Source organism: Ascaphus truei, chromosome 8 (genome assembly GCF_040206685.1).
Source record: "Ascaphus truei isolate aAscTru1 chromosome 8, aAscTru1.hap1, whole genome shotgun sequence".
NCBI classification, from domain to species: Eukaryota; Metazoa; Chordata; class Amphibia; order Anura; family Ascaphidae; genus Ascaphus; species Ascaphus truei.
The window spans coordinates 6,452,258-6,472,281 of NC_134490.1; the positions used below are offsets into that span (position 1 = coordinate 6,452,258).

At 49.3% G+C, this 20,024-nt stretch overlaps 1 protein-coding gene across 8 annotated transcripts in view; it reads left to right on the forward strand.

Annotated features, from left to right (window-relative positions):
- The window catches only part of LOC142501084 (heparan-alpha-glucosaminide N-acetyltransferase-like), a 202,256-nt gene that overhangs the window by 155,850 nt on the left and 26,382 nt on the right, over window positions 1–20,024 (forward strand). The gene's annotated exons all lie outside the window — the stretch shown is intronic.

Consider the following 20,024-nt stretch of genomic DNA (forward strand, 5'->3'; position numbering starts at 1 on the left):
CAAACATACTTGTGGCGTATGAATTAAGAAGAATACTTCTAGCCTTCAATAATTCTATGACGTTCATCAATTATCAGCTCCAAACAGGAATATATAGGGGCCCACAGGCATAGCCACCCCTTAATCTTTCAGGTGTTGCACTGCTTTACAATGTACTGTTCATGCCCTTCCATTGCTAAAGCTGTTAAAGGGTCGGTCATGCCTAGAATGAAAGTGACCTATGAACAGTGACATATTTAATAGAGAAGTGCACATTTTTTCAAAAATCACGAACTAGGCAAAACTTGGCATTTTTGTGTGTGCAAAAAATGACCTGTGCACAGAATTTGCCAAGTAGTAAAAGCCAACATACATGTCAATTTCCAGCGCAGAAGCGAATGGGCCTCAGGTCCCACTGCCTCTTAGGCCGTGATCATACTCACAGCACGTGTCCGCGTGGTGCCGGAACAAATTAATGTCATTTAATGCAGCTCCACATAGTTCGCGAGCGCTGCAGAGCGACCGCGCAAGTGTTTCTCAAGAGCGTGAGCGGTTCAGCCAATGAGGGCGAACCGCTCACGTGACATCATGGTCACGCCTCCGCCATGCCTCCCTGTCGCCTCCCTGTCGCCTCCCGCCTGCTGTGCAGGTTTTGCATGCGCGCAACGCAAGCGTGACGTCGCGAGCATCCACTATAACGAGGCCTTATATACAGTACTGTGCTGCCATTTTTTACAAACTGATGAGGCAGGTGACACAATGTCACACGTTTACACATTTCTGGGCAAGTGTCACGAAACGTAGAGAAATATGCAAAGCAAATTTCATTCGCATGTCTCAAATATTTAATAAATAAAATGTTGCTGATTAAACTTTTATAAAAAAAAAAACATTTAAAAAAAAAATCAGACGACCAATTGAAGTATTTCTAATGTGTTTGTAACTTGTAACACTTCCAGGGTAAACACATGCTTCAGGGGGCTGCAGTCTTTATCTGGGTAATTGTTTCAGCCCCCCAGGCTCTGTTCTTTGTTTGCAAAGTGAGTATCATGCCATCATTAGACAAACACATAAGTACAGTAACTGCTTTGCTTAAATCCAGCTTTGCAAAGGAACACAAAGCATACTGTATGCTTACAAATAAGTAAGATGGTCACGTTAACCCTTTGGAAGCCTCATGAGGTTGCCATCGCGTTATTGGGTCCGACACACCAGGGGCCCAGCAGAGAGACAGAGGATTCTTCCATTCCCGTCACCTGGCGCCACGGCCCCTGCGGCTCTCAGACGGTTAACGAGGATTGAATCTTTTCCACGGAAGCTGAACTACACGGATTGCTGGCCCCTCTGGCAACAAAGGGGTTAAAATAATGGTGTTTATTCAATTACTTTTTGTTTCAATGAGCACGATACAGAAGCAAATAAAATGATAAACAATACGAGAACGGGAAGGGAGAGTCTGCCCGTAGGTAGTGGGGAGTCATTGTATTGCAATGTATGGGAGTTCTGCGCTTGTAGCCCACGTGTGCCGGGAGTCTGTTCATCGAGCACACACGTCCAATCTTAGGCCTCGGGCATGATCAGCGCCCGTGCTGAGGCGCGCTGCTGCTCGGCACTGAGCCCCTGCAGCCGCAATGAGAGCGGCTTTAGCAGGGGCTCGCGCACGCTTCCGCACGCCTGCGGAAGCGTGTCTTAAGAAATCTTTCGTTTTTGAGCTCGCCGAAGCGCAGGGCCGGTCACGTGAGCGGTTCGCCCAATGAGGGCGAACCAATTCTTTGACGTCTCTGGCCCGCCCCCCTGACACGCCCACGGACGGCGCGCGCTCTAAGGCCAGGGAATTTCCCTCAGCCTTAGCGCGCCTCCGCACGGCTTCAGTCTCTATGGACTAAGCCTTAAGGCTGCGTCCATAGGACTGCAGCCGTGCTGAGGCGTGCGGAGGCTGAGGGAAAGCGGGAGCTTTCCCTTGCCTTGGTCCGGGGGCGTGTCGGGGGGTGGGGGGGCTGTGACGTCACGGAGCTGGTTCGCCCTCGTGACCGGCCCTGCGCTCTTTTGAGCGCTTGAATTTAACATTTTGCTAATTGACATACGCTTCCGCACGCTTGCGGCTCTCATTGCGGCTGCAGGGGCTCACTGCCGAGCAGGAGCGCGCCTCAGCACGGGTCAGCGCATAAGCGCTGACCATGCCCGAGGCCTAACTAGCATTGCACGGCTTCACTAGCGTCCCCCCCGCGTCTGGAGCATCATGGCAGATCATGGGTCGGGACCAGCAGAAGAGTTCTTCATTTCTTCCTACATAAGCTTTCCAAACCTGTCTGGTCTGGTTTAGCCTTGATAATGGCACCATTTGAGCACCCCAAAAATTGGCGTAGTGGCTAGGGTTAAGCTGGGTTATTATGAGATATTTTATATATATATATATGGCATACCTTGCATCCCATTGACTTGAATAGGATGTAAGGTATCTCCATGTTCAGGAAAGTGTCTTATTCAGAAGACTGCTTAGTAAATATGGCCCTAAATGTGCCCTAAATGTGTCTGTTACCTTTGGTGTAATGATGTTTGGCACAGGCCCCCTCCGGGCGCACCTGCTCTAGGTTCTCTCACCGCAGCTCATATGTTTTGAAACTTAGAGCCTGTTATATTAAATCTCGTATTGAAGCCAACAACCCCATAAAGGAGGGGGGGGGGGGGGGGGTCTTTCATCTCTTAGCTCCGGTACACTGCAGAACCTAATGGCGCCAAGCAGGTAATTAGGGAGCCGTGCTGTGCCGCTCTACCCCAGCGTGGCCGATCGTCCCACGGGGGCAGGACACTTCTTGGCATGTAGAGAGGAACATGCCTGAGAAGTCCTAGACATGTTACATGCATTTATCACCCCGCCTGTACGTCTCCCCAGACACACACGGCGGGGTCTTTACTTTCAATTTCCTGTATATAAAAAAAAAAACCTTTTCCCCACCATTATTTAGTAGATATTTTTTTTTCTTCTTCAATCCTTCAGTGTATAACTGTATTGTTTCCCAAACACAGCACTGTACACACTGGAGAAATAATTGGGGTTATTTAAAGAGCAGTTGTCCCACATGTGCACCTGCTCTCAGCTTATTTTGCCTTATTTAGATTTTGGAGTTTTAACTGTTTCACTCCTTAAAACCGCGCAGTACATCTTCAGTTGTGTTTTTTTTAACGATTCTGGGGGGTCTTTAGTCCCTATTCAATATGTTGTGAATCTGCGTCCAGTACTGGGGAAAACTTCATACCCATTCAAATGAAAGGGAGTAAAGTCTTCTCCGGCGCTGGGAAGCGACAGCACAGCAGTGAATGTACAATTTTGGGAGACGTAACAGGTGTTGGATATTTACTGCCATTCCCTAGTCTTATCCAAATATCATTTCGTTGTGATTTTACTCGGGCTATGAGAAGTTTAGGGCATGTCCCCATATGTATACAATAATGGGATTACTATTAGTAATGCAATAACAAGACACCACGTCTGGGACAGAACTTACAGACAGAACCGGGTTGAACAATGTTGCTGGATTCTGCCTTTGTTACTGAGGGGAAGTAGGCAGAATCATACGGGCTATTTTTTGAGTAGGAGTGGGTTAGTGGAACATTGCATATGGTCCTGGGAAAGCCCCTTTGTCCCATATTTACCTTGCTCCTTCCGTCGCAGGTAAGACATCTTACAGCCCACTCAACTGAAGATGTCTTCTGTTCTGGCACCAGATGTTGTCATATGGAATAGCAGTGCTTAGTAGATATGGCACTGCACCAACATTAGATTGTAAGCTCATTGGAACTAGTATTATTTGTGGCTGCAAAAATTATTTAACAATATTGTTAAATAATTATTACTAATGACAAATTGTATCGAATTGTTAAAATTTGGCAGATTTGAAACACAAGGAGAGTAACGTTCTCTCTCTCCCTTCCCCCCTCTCTTTCTCCCTTCCCCCTCTCTCTCTCCCTTCCCCCCTCTCTCTCTCCCCCCCTCTCTCTCTCCCCCTTCCCCTATCTCTCCCACTCTCCCTCTCCCCCTACTCTCTCTCCCTCTCTCTCCCCCCTCCCTCTTCCCCCTCTCTTTCTGTCTCCCCCTCTCCCCCCAATGTTTACTAAAGATTTCATGCATTTCTTTCCTGTTTAGATACGATTTCCCTGCACTTTGTCTTGTGTAATGTACAGCACAGTGTACACCAGGGGTGGTCAACTCCAGTCCTCAAGAGCCACCAACAGGTCAGGTTTTCAGGATATCCCAGCTTCAGCATAGGTGGCTCTATCAGTAGCTCAATTTTTGACTGCACTGCCTGTGCTGAAGCAGGCACATCCTGAAAACCTGACCTGTTGGTATCTCTTGAGGACTGGAGTTGGCCTCCCCTGGTGTACACGGTATATTAATAAAAGTATACAGGACATACGTTTATACATACACATTTGCAACACTGCACTTGATGCAGCTGGAACTTGCGGCACTGGCTCTTAATATGTTCAGATAAATATCTGTGTTCTGCAATGTACTGCAGCCTCCTCCGGTGATGAGAGGGTTAATCGGAGCTGCATGCACGGGGTTAATCCAGAGGAAGCATAAATAAAGCATTCAAACACCATTTGCAAGTACTGATGGATATCACTGATCTCCCCTTACATGTGTTTCTGTAAATGCTTTTAGGTAAAGTGTCTTTTACTGCATTTCACTCACTTTCTAATTGCCAGAGTGAACCAATAATTCCTGCATGTTTTGCTGTGTTCCTGTTTCAGGATTGTGTTTATTTTGTGCACACAGGGCCTAAACTCGGACACCGTATTACAGTTAAAGGGACCGTTCCTCACACATGGACAGACACGTCATTGTTAGAGATGGGCAGAACTGGCAAATCTGTTTTGCGGGGTAATATCCCTCTGCGGATTGGGTATTAAACAACCCGAATTGTTACAAATCCGCACTCGGATCATTACAAATCCGCACTCGAATCGTTACAAATCCGCACTCGGATCGTTACAAATCCGCACTCGGATCGGTACAAATCCGCACTCGGATCGGTACAAATCCGCACTCGGATCGGTACAAATCCGCACTCGGATCGTTACAAATCCGCACTCGGATCGGTACAAATCCGCACTCGGATCGGTACAAATCCGCACTCGGATCAGTACAAATCCGCACTCGGATCGGTACAAATCCGCACTCTGTTCTGCGGATTTTTAACTATTTTGACCGGGGATCATTAATCCGCCATATGGATTGTCATTGATGGAGCAAATTAAAATCCGGAAAAGGCGGACCTTATTGAGACTGATCCGTGGATCTAAGGAACCGGCAGATCCGAGGTGGATCCAAATCCTACCCCAAAATGTCACCCATCTCTATTCATTGTGTAATCCCCCAGTACTTTCCTACTGTATTTGGGAAATCTGAAATGCTATTTCTGTGGCCGCCTCGTTCCCTGATCACAGCACCCTTGGGATCCCCACAGCACTTTTCTCTCTCTGCATGAATCTGATCAGGACCTACCATGAGCGGCATCATAATATACATAAAGCTTGGCCCCCTGCAAACGCACTTACCAGAACGCCCTCCTACTTTCTCTGTACGTTCTTCGTACCAACATATTAGATTGTAAGCTCTTCGGGGCAGGGACTTCTTTTCCTAAATGTTACTTTTATGTTTGAAGCGCTTCTTCCCATTATGTGTTATTTATATCTTATTATTTATTTGATTGTAACTATTACTGCTGTGAAGCGCTGTGTACATTAATGGCGCTATATAAATAAAGACATACATACATACATAGAAAAAAAGGTGATGTGAAATAGCGCTAATGGGAATTAAAACAATTAACCCTATTCTGAGGGTGAGCCCTATGGTAAAAAGGCAGCCTGGTGATGAACTGACAGTACAATCAGAATAGACAGCATATAACAAAAAAGAGATACCGGCGCCTAATGAGTCCAAAATGATGGAATCCTGGATATCCAGTAGAAATAGTTCCAGTCCCAAGATGATCAACAGTCTCTAAATCTTTGGGTGCTCAGATAGGACCAGTGATAACTCTGGGGGGGGGGGCACTTCCTGTCTCACAGGAAGTGCCCCCCCCCCGGAGTTATCACTGGTCCTATCTGAGCACCCAAAGATTTAGAGACTGTTGATCATCTTGGGACTGGAACTATTTCTACTGGATATCCAGGATTCCATCATTTTGGACTCATTAGGCGCCGGTATCTCTTTTTTGTTATATACATACATACATACATACATACATACATACATACATACATACATACACACATACAATTATATGTTCTGGCCATTTCATGTTGTGCTTTTTTCCAGTGTTGGACGTTTGGGATAACATTTCCAAAGCTATTAAGCATCCATTGAATTATGAAATGACCGTCACAAATGCTAAAAAGGCGTGACATGAGTGAGTGCTTTCACTTTAGTGCATGTCCAATATATGCATCTACATATAGGCCCCTTGGGTGCCCAGAAGCACAATTTTGTAATTTAATATATACTTATAAATGCAAAGTATATACATCTAATTAGAATTACTAGGATGTTCCAAGAGGTTTTACAGAATTGACCCAGACAAAATTAGGGCTGTAGATTTGTTTGACATTTAAAGCAACAGGAATGGCAGCATCTGTAACCCTAGCAGCATGTATTGGGTCCTGTGAGTTTAGGGGTGCCTGTAATGGTTCAGGTGTTGCTCTTGAATGCACAAGCTAGTGGGTTTAATACCCGTGTGAAGCACGCTCTGTGTCATCATCTTTCCCACCTGTAATTGGTAATTATGATAACATAATTAGGTTCTCCCCCTTGGAAAATGACTTTTACATTAAACTGCCAGAAATTAGTTATTAGAGTCCCACCCTAATAAATGGCTGCCCCAGAAGTCTGATTGTACAACACACTAATCATTTTGTACACCCGATCTAAATAAATAAGCATTTCTGGAAAAGGTCATCTAAGTGGACATAGCAATGAGATCAGAGGCATTGTAAGGAACACCAACCCTCTCTAATACTGCGTCTGAGATCAGATACATTATGAGGAACCCCAACCCTCTCTAATAATGTGTCTGAGATCAGATGCATTGTAAGGCACCACAACCCTCTCTAATAGCGCGTCTGAGATCAGATGCATTGTAAGGAACCCCAACCCTCTCTAATAGCGTGTCTGAGATCAGATGCTATGTAAGGAACCCCAACCCTCTCTAATAGCAACACTATGATCAGATGGATTGTAAGGAACCCCAACCCTCTCTAATAGTGTGCCTGAGATCAGATGCATTGTAAGGAACCCCAACCCTCTCTAATAGCGTGTCTGAGATCAGATGCATTGTAAGGAACCCCAACCCTCTCTAATAGCGCGTCTGAGATCAGATGCATTGTAAGGAACCCCAACCCTCTCTAATAGCGCGTCTGAGATCAGATGCATTGTAAGGAACCCCAACCCTCTCTAATACTGCGTCTGAGATCAGATGCATTATAAGGAACCACAACCCTCTCTAATAGCGCGTCTGACATCAGATGCATTGTAAGGAACCCCAACCCTCTCTAATAGCGCGTCTGAGATCAGATGCATTGTAAGGAACCCCAACCCTCTCTAATAATGTGTCTGAGATCAGATGCATTGTAAATTCTTCTGTATTTGATACAATTTCCAAATGACCTGAAAATTGCAGGGAACCCTTGAGCGATGCCCGGGGAACCCATGGGTTCCTAGGAACCCCTGTGGAAAACCACTGCTTTAGACCAGCGGTGCGCAAACAGGGAGGGGGGGGCGCGGGTGTTTGCAGAGGCCCCGCGCTCTTCCCCCAGACATTTAAATTAAATCCTGGGGGAGGCGTGAGGCCTCTGTAACCTACTTACCGGGTTTCAGCAGGAGTGTTGTGCCGTGTCGCCATGGCAACGCGGCGTCAAATGTGACGTCACACCCGACGCCGGTCTAACAGTAAGGGGGGGGCGAGTAGTTGCAGGAGCAGGCGGGGGGGGGGGGGGTGAGGGGGAGAGAAGCTGCAGGAGCAGGCAGGGGGGCGCAGCTCCAAAAGTTCGCACTCCCCTGATTTAGACAATCAGATGTATGTTGTCATGCTCAGCACTCCTACAAATTGCAGAATATTTGTTAGTGAACAATGTTGGTTCCGATAATAAAAAGCACTTGTAAACTCAGAAGAACTTCTGGAATAATTCTTCAGCCCATCTCTACCTCTAACCTCTTGTATCCTAGAGGGGACTGCAAAGCCAGACCTCTAGGCACTCAAGGGGTTCAGACGCTGCCACCAAGCACAGAAAGATGCCCTGCTGATCCCATGGCATCTCACAGCAAATTGCCAAGTGAATTTATGGCATTGCTAGACAACAAAAGCTATTGATCAGCAGACACAGAACTCCATTTTTCTAAAGTTAATCAAGTCTAGTATTTGATATTCTGCCTCCGATCTGTCAAGGAGAAATGAAAGCTACGGGATCATAAATAGCCAAGTTGGCAGGCGAAGTAGAGGTTTAGAAATCTAATGTGATTTCCCACACTGGAAGGACAGTGCATTGGGCAGCAGACGATCGGGGCTAAGGCCTCTTTATAACGATTGGCTAACCGCCTCTCTATCTGCGACCTGGTGAATATAAAGTAGCAGCCCTGCTTACTCTGTAGCTTGTAATTAAGTCTGATCATTGTAATAAGATTGTTTTTTCAGATCTAAATTGCCAGTGTCCTCCATGCTGTAGATACTAATCCCATTGGCTATTTACCCTATAGATTCCCGAAGCCTCTAGACTCCCAAAGAACCTATAGTATTAAGACTGCAACATTCTAAATGTGGATGTGCAAAGGAACACAAGTGTGCACAGGCGCTTAAAATCTGTAGTTTATGTTAGAAAGACTGTATGTGTGTGTGTGGCACCAGTGTGATCCATGTGTGTGTGGCACCAGTGTGATCCATGTGTGCGTGGCACCAGTGTGATCCATGTGTGCGTGGCACCAGTGTGATACATGGGTGCGTGGCACCAGTGTGATACATGGGTGCGTGGCACCAGTGTGATACATGGGTGCGTGGCACCAGTGTGATCCATGGGTGTGTGACACCAGTGTGATACATGGGTGTGTGGCACCAGTGTGATCCATGTGTGCGTGGCACCAGTGTGATCCATGGGTGTGTGACACCAGTGTGATACATGGGTGTGTGGCACCAGTGTGATCCATGTGTGCGTGGCACCAGTGTGATCCATGGGTGTGTGACACCAGTGTGATACATGGGTGCGTGGCACCAGTGTGATCCATGTGTGTGTGGCACCAGTGTGATCCATGTGTGCGTGGCACCAGTGTGATCCATGTGTGCGTGGCACCAGTGTGATCCATGTGTGCGTGGCACCAGTGTGATACATGGGTGCGTGGCACCAGTGTGATCCATGGGTGTGTGACACCAGTGTGATACATGGGTGTGTGGCACCAGTGTGATCCATGTGTGCGTGGCACCAGTGTGATACATGTGTGCGTGGCACCAGTGTGATACATGGGTGTGTGGCACCAGTGTGATCCATGTGTGCGTGGCACCAGTGTGATACATGGGTGCGTGGCACCAGTGTGATACATGGGTGCGTGGCACCAGTGTGATCCATGGGTGTGTGGCACCAGTGTGACCCATGTGTGTGGCACCAGTGTGATCCATGGGTGTGGCACCAGTGTGACCCATGTGTATGGCACCAGTGTGATCCATGTGTGCGTGGCACCAGTGTGATACATGGGTGCGTGGCACCAGTGTGATCCATGTGTGCGTGGAACCAGTGTGATACATGGGTGCGTGGCACCAGTGTGATCCATGGGTGTGTGGCACCAGTGTGATCCGTGTGTGTGTGGCACCAGTGTGATACATGGGTGTGTGGCACCAGTGTGATCCATGTGTGTGTGGCACCAGTGTGATACATGGGTGTGTGGCACCAGTGTGATCCATGTGTGCGTGGCACCAGTGTGATACATGGGTGTGTGGCACCAGTGTGATACATGTGTGCGTGGCACCAGTGTGATACATGTGTGTGTGGCACCAGTGTGATCCATGTGTGCGTGGAACCAGTGTGATCCATGTGTGTGTGGCACCAGTGTGATCCATGGGTGTGTGGCACCAATGTGATCCGTGTGTGTGTGGCACCAGTGTGATACATGGGTGTGTGGCACCAGTGTGATCCATGTGTGTGTGGCACCAGTGTGATACATGGGTGTGTGGCACCAGTGTGATCCATGTGTGCGTGGCACCAGTGTGATACATGGGTGTGTGGCACCAGTGTGATACATGTGTGCGTGGCACCAGTGTGATACATGGGTTCGTGGCACCAGTGTGATCCATGGGTGTGTGGCACCAGTGTGATCCATGGGTGTGTGGCACCAGTGTGACCCATGGGTGTGTGGCACCAGTGTGACCCATGTGTGTGGCACCAGTGTGATCCATGTGTGTGTGGCACCAGTGTGATCCATGTGTGCGTGGCACCAGTGTGATACATGTGTGCGTGGCACCAGTGTGATCCATGTGTGTGTGGCACCATTGTGGTCCATGTGCGTGGCACCAGTGTGATACATGTGCGTGGCACCAGTGTGATCCATGTGTGTGTGGCACCAGTGTGATACATGTGTGCGTGGCACCAGTGTGATCCATGTGTGTGGCACCAGTGTGATCCATGTGCGTGGCACCAGTGTGATCCATGTGTGCGTGGCACCAGTGTGATCCATGTGTGTGTGGCACCAGTGTGATCCATGTGTGTGTGGCACCAGTGTGATCCATGTGTGTGTGGCACCAGTGTGATACATGAGTGTGTGGCACCAGTGTGATACATGTGTGCGTGGCACCAGTGTGATCCATGTGTGGGTGGCACCAGTGTGATACATGTGTGCGTGGCACCAGTGTGATCCATGTGTGCGTGGCACCGGTGTGATACATGTGTGTGTGGCACCAGTGTGATCCATGTGTGTGGCACCAGTGTGATCCATGTGTGTGGGGCTTGGGGGTGAATTTAATAAGGTGGGGAGTCACTGTGTAACATGCATAGAATGATTGCAGTCCAATCTGCAGCATTGTTCAGAGCGCTTCCCCAGCTGGTCCTCGGATGGAACAAGCCTCCAGGCCGATCGGTTTGAATGAGATTTAGGCTCGTCGAAAATACATCTAAAATCAATGCAAATCTCCATGCAGGAAACGATCGGCGGGCCGTGCTAGGGAAGAGAAGCCGCCCCGGACGTGGCCGGCAGAGAAGATGGAAGCCGTGCGAAGCCAAATAGAACAGGTTAACCCAGGGGTTCTCAGCTCCGGTCTTCAGAACCAGTGCCGGGTGAAGGGGCGGGCTGGCCCGGGGGCGCCGACCAAAAGGGGGGCCAAAACAACAGAGGCTGTCGCGCTCTCGTACTGTCTTGAGACGCCCGGCTGCGCAGTAGTGCTGTAGAAGATGCTGCTGCGAGGCAGGGCGCTTCACGTAATAGAGCGAGGTGACCTGCGGCGGTGAGTACCGTTGCCAAATTTTCTGTTTGCCCGGGGCATAATGCCCGGCACTGCTTAAGACACCCCAACAGGTCAGGTTTTTCAGGATATCCCTGCTTCATCACAGGTGGCTCAATCAGTGGCTCAGTCACAGACTGAGCCACCTGTGCTGAAGCAGGGATATCCTGAAAACTTGACCTGCTGGTGAACCTTGAGGACTGGAGTTGGCCAACAACTGAGCCACTCATTGAGCCACCTGTGCTGAAGCAGGGATATCCTTAAAACCTGACCTGTTGGGGGGGGGCTTGAGGACTGGAGTTGAGAACCTTTGGGTTGAGTTCAATAAAAAGAAAGAGTTATGCACCCAGCTAGGAAGTCGAGACATTTTAAACGGGTCTCTCTTGCATCATTATATCAAGTTATTTTGCGACTATTTGGTGTTTTTGGGAATTGCTTTGCCGTCTGCAGGGCCTGAGGGGGTTGAAGCAGCCATGTTAGTTCCATCATCTGTTTTATGGTGTCAGGAACATGATTTTGTTATCGGTTATTGAAAGAGTGCAGGTCTGTGTTCTCTGACATGGAAGATAAAGGCGCAGTATCTTCTCCGGTGTTACTCTGTTACTGTGCATGCGGATATGCGCAGCCATCTGCAGGGTGACAGATCTCAGCTGCAAGGCAAACACGAAGCCAGAGATGTCCAAGCCATCGGCCCCACTCACACCACAAAATAGCCTCTCCTCTGCAGCCTGGCATGTGTCAGCTATGGTCAGCTACCATGACACTTAGTGCTGGCTCTGGCACACATGGGGTGACGTCAGGGGTTACCGCTAGGGACGCGCAGCTTTGTGAGGGGGTTCCTGTTGGCTGTAAGGGTCCACAACCATTACGCATCTTTTATCCCAGGGGTGCTCAACTCCAATTCTCAAGCCCCCCAACAGGTAAGGTTTTCAGGATATCCCTGTTTCAGTATAGGTAGCTCAATCAGTCCCTGCTTCAGCACAGGTGGCTCAATCAGATTGAGGCACCTGTGCTGAAGCGGGGATATCCTGAAAACCTGATCTGTTGGGGGGCTTGAGGACTGGAGGTGAGAATCCCTATTTTATCCTATTTGGTTATGCATAAAGCATCACCTTTCAGTTGGTGTTAGGTCTGGGTTTCCCAGCAGTATTTTAGTGACAAATTTAGTTAAAGCAGCAATACAACCTTCCTTCCTCCCTTCCTTCCTCCCTTCCTCCCTTCCTCCCTTCCTCCCTTCCTCCCTTCCTCCCTTCCTCCCTTCCTCCCTTCCTCCCTTCCTCCCTTCCTTCCTCCCTTCCTCCCTTCCTTCCTCCCTTCCTTCCTCCCCCCACTCTTATTTATATACTGTATGTAAAGCGTGTGACAATGTATAATGCTACATTCTTACCTCCGCTGGCAGTTTTTTGGTGCTCCTGTTATAAATGTGTGAAAATCCAGATTGTGTGCCTAACGAAATCAATTGTTATTGTTACAGCTTCCAGAGTAATAGACAGTCTGCTGTTTGGAACACAGCAACATATCTGTTTGTGATACTTTGTTGCCAAAGAGCAGAGCTCAACAAGGGGTGTGTCAGAGCCTGTTTCAAAAGCGGAAGTGGTTATGACTTTCTAAATGATTTCTGTAGCAACCAAAGGATGCTCAGCGCATTAAAACAAATTGAAAATGGCAGGAGATAAAATAAATAAAAATAAAAATAAACTACAGATAGTATTATATAATACTACAAAACCGATTAAAAAAAAAAAAAAGTTATAGGATTTTTCATGTTTTGCTGTTTTAACTCCAGAAAATGCATTTTTGAGCTGCCTTAATTTATTTCCCTGCATTTTTACATTTTCTTAAAAAAATGAGCATTTAATAAATTGATTTCAAACAAGTAAATGTAAATGCCTATCGTCTACTTGAAACGGTATGGAAAGTTGTAGCTTTATTTAATAAAGTGCCATACTACTGAAGACCCGTGCCAGCCACCCTGGCAGAGAAGGAGTTAAAGATTGTAGTAATGTAGAAATGAGTTGCCCAGTTGCACAATTGATTTGCTTTTATGGGTTAGGGAAAAGGGCGCCCTGCGTGTTTAGGATTGAGAGATCTAAGAGAATGTAGGTTGTTGAGCACGGATAGGAAATGGGCAGACGAAATGGTCCTTATCTGACGTCTATTTCAATTTCTGTGGAAGGAGACCCATCAAGTTCCATTATTCATCCTTATCTTACTGTTTTACTGTTAGTTCAGCAAACCTAATTTGTTCAAACCATTGGCTGTGCTGCTTCACCACAGTGAGGGCTCAGGGGGGGGGGGGGGGGGCTGGCTCTCAGGGCTTTAATTCAATCAGATGGTTACTGCAGCAGTACCTGGCACTGCCTCTCCAGGAAACACCTACCACTCATCTCCCGGAGACCCCCCGTACAACCTGCCCGCCACAGCAAGTTCAAACTTTAGTGGACAAGAACTGCTATACGGGATTGGAAACTAAAAAGTGGGCATGTCTGTATGTCCGAACCCAGAATCCCACTATTTACAGACTAAAGGCTGTGAGATGTTTTATACAGGGCTCCGAAGTTCTGTTCTTAAGTTGGGAGCAACCAACAGGGAACATTTTTGATATTTCTCTAACCTTTAATTAACCAATTAGCTCATCTCTAATCGACACATATAGAAAGAGGCCCAAAATGAGTTAAAGCGAAGCACGTTATTTCTATGCGTGCACCGAGGCTCCTGTAACAGCTGGTGGAATTCAGGGTTTTGCTTCATTATGACACATTGTTGACATGAGAACAACTTGATATGTCAGACGAAGGTCATCATAGTCAAGGTCATTTTCTGCAGCTCCTCTTTCACTGGAAGAGCTCACCAAACCTCTCTCTGCGTTTCTTCTTTGTCTTCCAGTGTTACTGTCACCAGATCTGTGCTCAGCCGCCTCCCCCCCCCACTCCCCTCTGAGAATCATCAACACGTTCAGAGCTTTCTCCTCACCCGTTAGCCAAGGACATCATTCACAAAATGCACAAAAGATCTAGGGCCACATTTACTCAGCGGTTCTGCTCCATAAGACATCTTTTGGCTCTGAAAACTCTTGAATGGGTCGTGAGGTGTCTCTTGTAGTGTGTCTAATGTTCAGCAGAAACATGTACAGGCGGACCCCAATAATACGGCGAGTTCGGTTCCAGGCCCCCGCCGAAAAGCGCCTTAGAGCGGAACATAGCATTTGTGCGCTCTGCACAAAAAAAAAAGCCAAATTCACCCGCGACCTCCTGTCCCTCCTCCCTCCTACTCCGTCCCTGAATGCATCATTCCGGAAGCAACCGGAGGCGAGCCGAGAAGGGATTGGACGGGAACCGAGGAGAAAAGCATGAGCGTGTACATGTGGAGAACTGCATGGCGCAACCCAGCGCACTGGGAGGGGGGGGGGTAACGGACGCTGGGGGTCAGGAAAATATTTATTTATAAAACCGCCGTAATTGCGGGACGCCGAGAAGCGGGGCCCTACCTGTATCATTTTTCTTATGTTTTTTGTATTTCCTTCAAATCAACGACAAGCCTTATTTCACCCTAAATCCCCACGATGGAAGTTTTCACATGCTGACCAGCTTCCGAATACATCGCTCAAGAAATATTTTTGAAACGTTTTTCCAGCTCACCCAACCTGGGACAGTCTGAGCGCTGTAAGAAGGGACGGGTGCTCTGAATTAGTTGAGAATCCTGTAATATTTCCCCTTCCTGGCAGAAATCTATAGGAGATCCTGGCAGCCACAGAACAATATTTTGCTTTAGCGAAGGTGACATATTTCACTTGCTGGTTTCAGTGTAACCGCATCTTGTGTCTCTGTCAGTCGGCTGGACAAAGTCTCCCTATCCCACCGATATTTCTGCTCACCCAGTTGTAACTGGTTGATAATAGGAATAAGTCCATTATTATACTGGGCAGAGAGGAGGACACTAGGGAGCAAAACGAGGAACGTAAAAGAGCTCTCTTCAACTTCCATTGGAGTGAGGGAATTGGAATCAGGGTGTCACTCTGATTATAAACCGCTTCACTGCTGGAAATGCAGTCCCTGCTTTGTGTAAAAGGAACCAGCAGCAGCAGCAGCAGCAAAGTGCTTAAGTTTGCAGTAGAGGTAAAGGGAAAGATGTACTGGATACTTTGTGCGGTGAAAGCATGGACACTTGTCATTAATAATGAGAAGGAGAAGCAGCTCAGTAAGTAAAGACTGGTTTGAAGCAGGGGAACCTGGTTCAAGTCCCGGTGTCGGCTCCTTGTGACCTTGGGCAAGTCACTTTATCTCCCTGTGCTTCAGGCACAAAAAAATAGATTGTAAGCTCCATGGGGCAGGGATTGTCTGCAAAATGTCTCTGTAAAGCGCTATGTAATACTAGCAGCGCTATACAAGAACATGCTATTATTATTACAATGCAAAACAACCACTAAGAGTTTATTCCATAGGCCCAGAAGCAGAAACCCCCATTCAAGTCAATGGGACTTTCCGGACGATCGTAGTAACCAGTGACCAGTGACCAGTGACAGGAATGGGGGTTTCTGCTTCGGGGCTCTTTGCAATATAGTTCGAAGTAGCGTTATCGCACGAAAAACCTTTGCAAACTCCTTCCACTATCACTGGGCCCACAGGCCCCCCGTGCTCCCCTCTGTTAGATAGGTGGGGAGCAGGAGGTCTCTGGAGCTTAACCCATGCTCCCGGGATACTTACAGGAGAAGGTGCTGCTGACACTTCACAGAGGTTTACAAGCCCTGTGCTACGCGGGTGAATAGGAAGCTGCGACAGATGTGTCAGGAAGCAGGGCTCACGCAACACCTCCTTACCTGCCTTGGAGGTTGTTGCTGCCACCCCTCGCTCCCCGCTGGTGTATCCCCGGCGTGGTGCCCGGCGATCCCGCCCGGCGCTGGCTCACGGGGCTGCCATCTTGTCGGGGCGCGCGCAGGAGGAGCTTACACAGCGCGCACCTCCGGCGGTAATTTATTCACCCCTCTGGGCTTCTGGCCACGCCCCCCATCAGCAGCTGCAGTCCCGCTCCTGCTCCACAGCTGAACACAGGCAATGATTACAGCCTGCACCTATCGCAAAGCGCTCCACGGCACCACCCCGCTTTGCCTCCTTCTCTGATTGGTTCACCCACATTTATTACCCCTGTTCTCCCTGGGAATCATTGCTCTGCATAGCTTCTGCTAGATTGGTTGGTTTTCGCTTGTGCTCTTGTTCTCTCGTGTACTTCAGGTTTGACCCGGCTTGGCTTTCGACTCTACCTCTGGCTCTGGACCCTGGCTTCCTCCTCACTACGCAGTCTCTCTCCACCCCCGATCTCGGCTCGCTCCTCTACCTCCCCGACCTCTGGCATTCTCGACCCCTGGCTACGGCAAACACCACGATTCTTCTATCTCCGGATACGGCAAGTACCTTTGGTAACCTTACTAAAGTCTCCTGGCCTGGCAACGTATCTACCACACTCCGGACACGCTCCTCTGCTGCGGGTGCGTGGTATTATACTTTCCACCTCAGTCTAGGGACGGGTCTGGTCTGCGGGCAGCACTACCATGACAAGATGACGTTACGGCTTCCTATTGGCCCGTGTGACGCGGGGGAGATTTAAACCACCATCTTGTTTCCCCTGGAGAGGACTGTACCAGCACCACCTTTCCTGGTAAGTGTCTCAGGAACCAGGAAATCACCGGAGCTGAAATGAACGAGGTTAGCTTTGGTGACCCCCTGCTTCCTATGTAAAGAAACACCGTAGGCAGAACTGACCAGATGACCAGATGACCTCCTTCCCTTTCTCTGCCTTTATTCTCTAACCTACCTCCGTGCATCTTTAGTTCATGCCAGTTCAGTGTTAAACCAGGGTGGGCTCTAGATTTTCTAAGGGGGTGCGGCACTTACAGATTCCCCGCACTCTTCCCCAAAGCTACCGCAGGGTCACGTGACCCCCGGCGCCGGAGACACGGTAACGATGGGAGCGCGAGCAAGGGTGCAGAGCAGGCAGGGGGGCACAGACTGAAACGTTTGCGCACCCCTGGTCTAAGGCACTGATGTGGGTAGTCAAAAAAAGTATAATACTTAATAGTGACAATATAACTAGTGTGACCATTGACTTTCAAAGTGTGATACAATCACCTGCATACATTATAGTGAATAGTGCAACACATATAAATGCAAAATATTATAATACATTAAATTGCTGCTCAAATACTGAGACAATGTAATGAAAGCGGTTTTCAGAAAGACAGCTGCGGCCAAATCAGGGACATTTTGCAGCCCCAACTAAATGGGTCACCACCAAATTCTTGTCAGTCTTGTTTAATTCTGCCCAGTTCTGCCACGCTGGGGACAGTGAGCTCCCTATCCCCAGCACTGTCACAGCTACCCTGTCCCCAGCACTGTCACAGCTACCCTGTCCCCAGCACTGTCACAGCTACCCTGTCCCCAGCACTGTCACAGCTACCCTGTCCCCAGCACTGTCACAGCTACCCTGTCCCGAGCACTGTCACAGCTACCCTGTCCCGAGCACTGTCACAGCTACCCTGTCCCCAGCACTGTCACAGCTACCCTGTCCCCAGCACTGTCACAGCTACCCTGTCCCCAGCACTGTCACAGCTACCCTGTCCCCAGCACTGTCACAGCTACCCTGTCCCGAGCACTGTCACAGCAACCCTGTCCCCAGCACTGTCACAGCTACCCTGTCCCCAGCACTGTCACAGCAACCCTGTCCCCAGCACTGTCACAGCAACCCTGTCCCCAGCACTGTCACAGCTACCCTGTCCCCAGCACTGTCACAGCTACCCTGTCCCGAGCACTGTCACAGCTACCCTGTCCCGAGCACTGTCACAGCTACCCTGTCCCCAGCACTGTCACAGCTACCCAGTCCCCAGCACTATCACAGATACCCTGTCCCCAGCACTGTCACAGCTACCCTGTCCCCAGCACAGTCACGGCTACCCTGTCCCCAGCACTGTCACATCTACCCTGTCCCCAGCACTGTCACAGCTACCCTGTCCCCAGCACTGTCACAGCTACCCTGTCCCCAGCACTGTCACAGCTACCCTGTCCCCAGCACTGTCACAGCTACCCTGTCCCCAGCACTGTCACAGCTACCCTGTCCCCAGCACTGTCACAGCTACCCTGTCCCCAGCACTGTCACAGCTACCCTGTCCCCAGCACTGTCACAGCTACCCTGTCCCCAGCACTGTCACAGCTACCCTGTCCCCAGCACTGTCACAGCTACCCTGTCCCCAGCACTGTCACAGCTACCCTGTCCCCAGCACTGTCAAGGCTACCCTATCCCCAGCACTGTCACAGCTACCCTGTCCCCAGCACAGTCACAGCTACCCTGTCCCCAGCACTGTCACATCTACCCTGTCCCCAGCACTGTCACAGCTACCCTGTCCCCAGCACTGTCACAGCTACCCTGTCTCCAGCACTGTCACAGCTACCCTGTCCCCAGCACTGTCACAGCTACCCTGTCCCCAGCACTGTCACAGCTACCCTGTCCCCAGCACTGTCACAGCTACCCTGTCCCCAGCACTGTCACAGCTACCCTGTCCCCAGCACTGTCACAGCTACCCTGTCCCCAGCACTGTCACAGCTACCCTGTCCCCAGCACTGTCACAGCTACCCTGTCCCCAGCACTGTCACAGCTACCCTGTCCCCAGCACTGTCACAGCTACCCTGTCCCCAGCACTGTCACAGCTACCCTGTCCCCAGCACTGTCACAGCTACCCTGTCCCCAGCACTGTCACAGCTACCCTGTCCCCAGCACTGTCACAGCTACCCTGTCCCCAGCACTGTCACAGCTACCCTGTCCCCAGCACTGTCACAGCTACCCTGTCCCCAGCACTGTCACAGCTACCCTATCCCCAGCACTGTCACAGCTACCCTGTCCCCAGCACTGTCACAGCTACCCTGTCCCCAGCACTGTCACAGCTACCCTGTCCCCAGCACTGTCACAGCTACCCTGTCCCCAGCACTGTCACAGCTACCCTGTCCCCAGCACTGTCACAGCTACCCTGTCCCCAGCACTGTCACAGCTACCCTGTCCCCAGCACTGTCACAGCTACCCTGTCCCCAGCACTGTCACAGCTACCCTGTCCCCAGCACTGTCACAGCTACCCTGTCCCCAGCACTGTCACAGCAACCCTGTCCCCAGCACTGTCACAGCAACCCTGTCCCCAGCACTGTCACAGCTACCCTGTCCCCAGCACTGTCACAGCTACCCTGTCCCCAGCACTGTCACAAAGAAGTTCATATTATCACACTGTGTGGCCCTCTATCTGTCAGACGTTCCACCAATAGTAAGTAATCTTCAAACAGGAATACAAGAAGGGCCATGAACTCTTCCCCCCTGTTAGGGAACCGACAGATGGCTATTGTCAAGGAAAACATGGATGGGAAATAGTGGTGGAGATGCAAATGTACATATCCAGGGCTGGATTTTAATGAATATCACAAAAACGAATGAAGTTTACAATTTTTTTCAATCTATAATGGGATGTATCTATTGCAGTTGTTAAAGTGGCTTAAAAAGTAGTGGCACGCTGTGCCTTCATTTAATATATATATA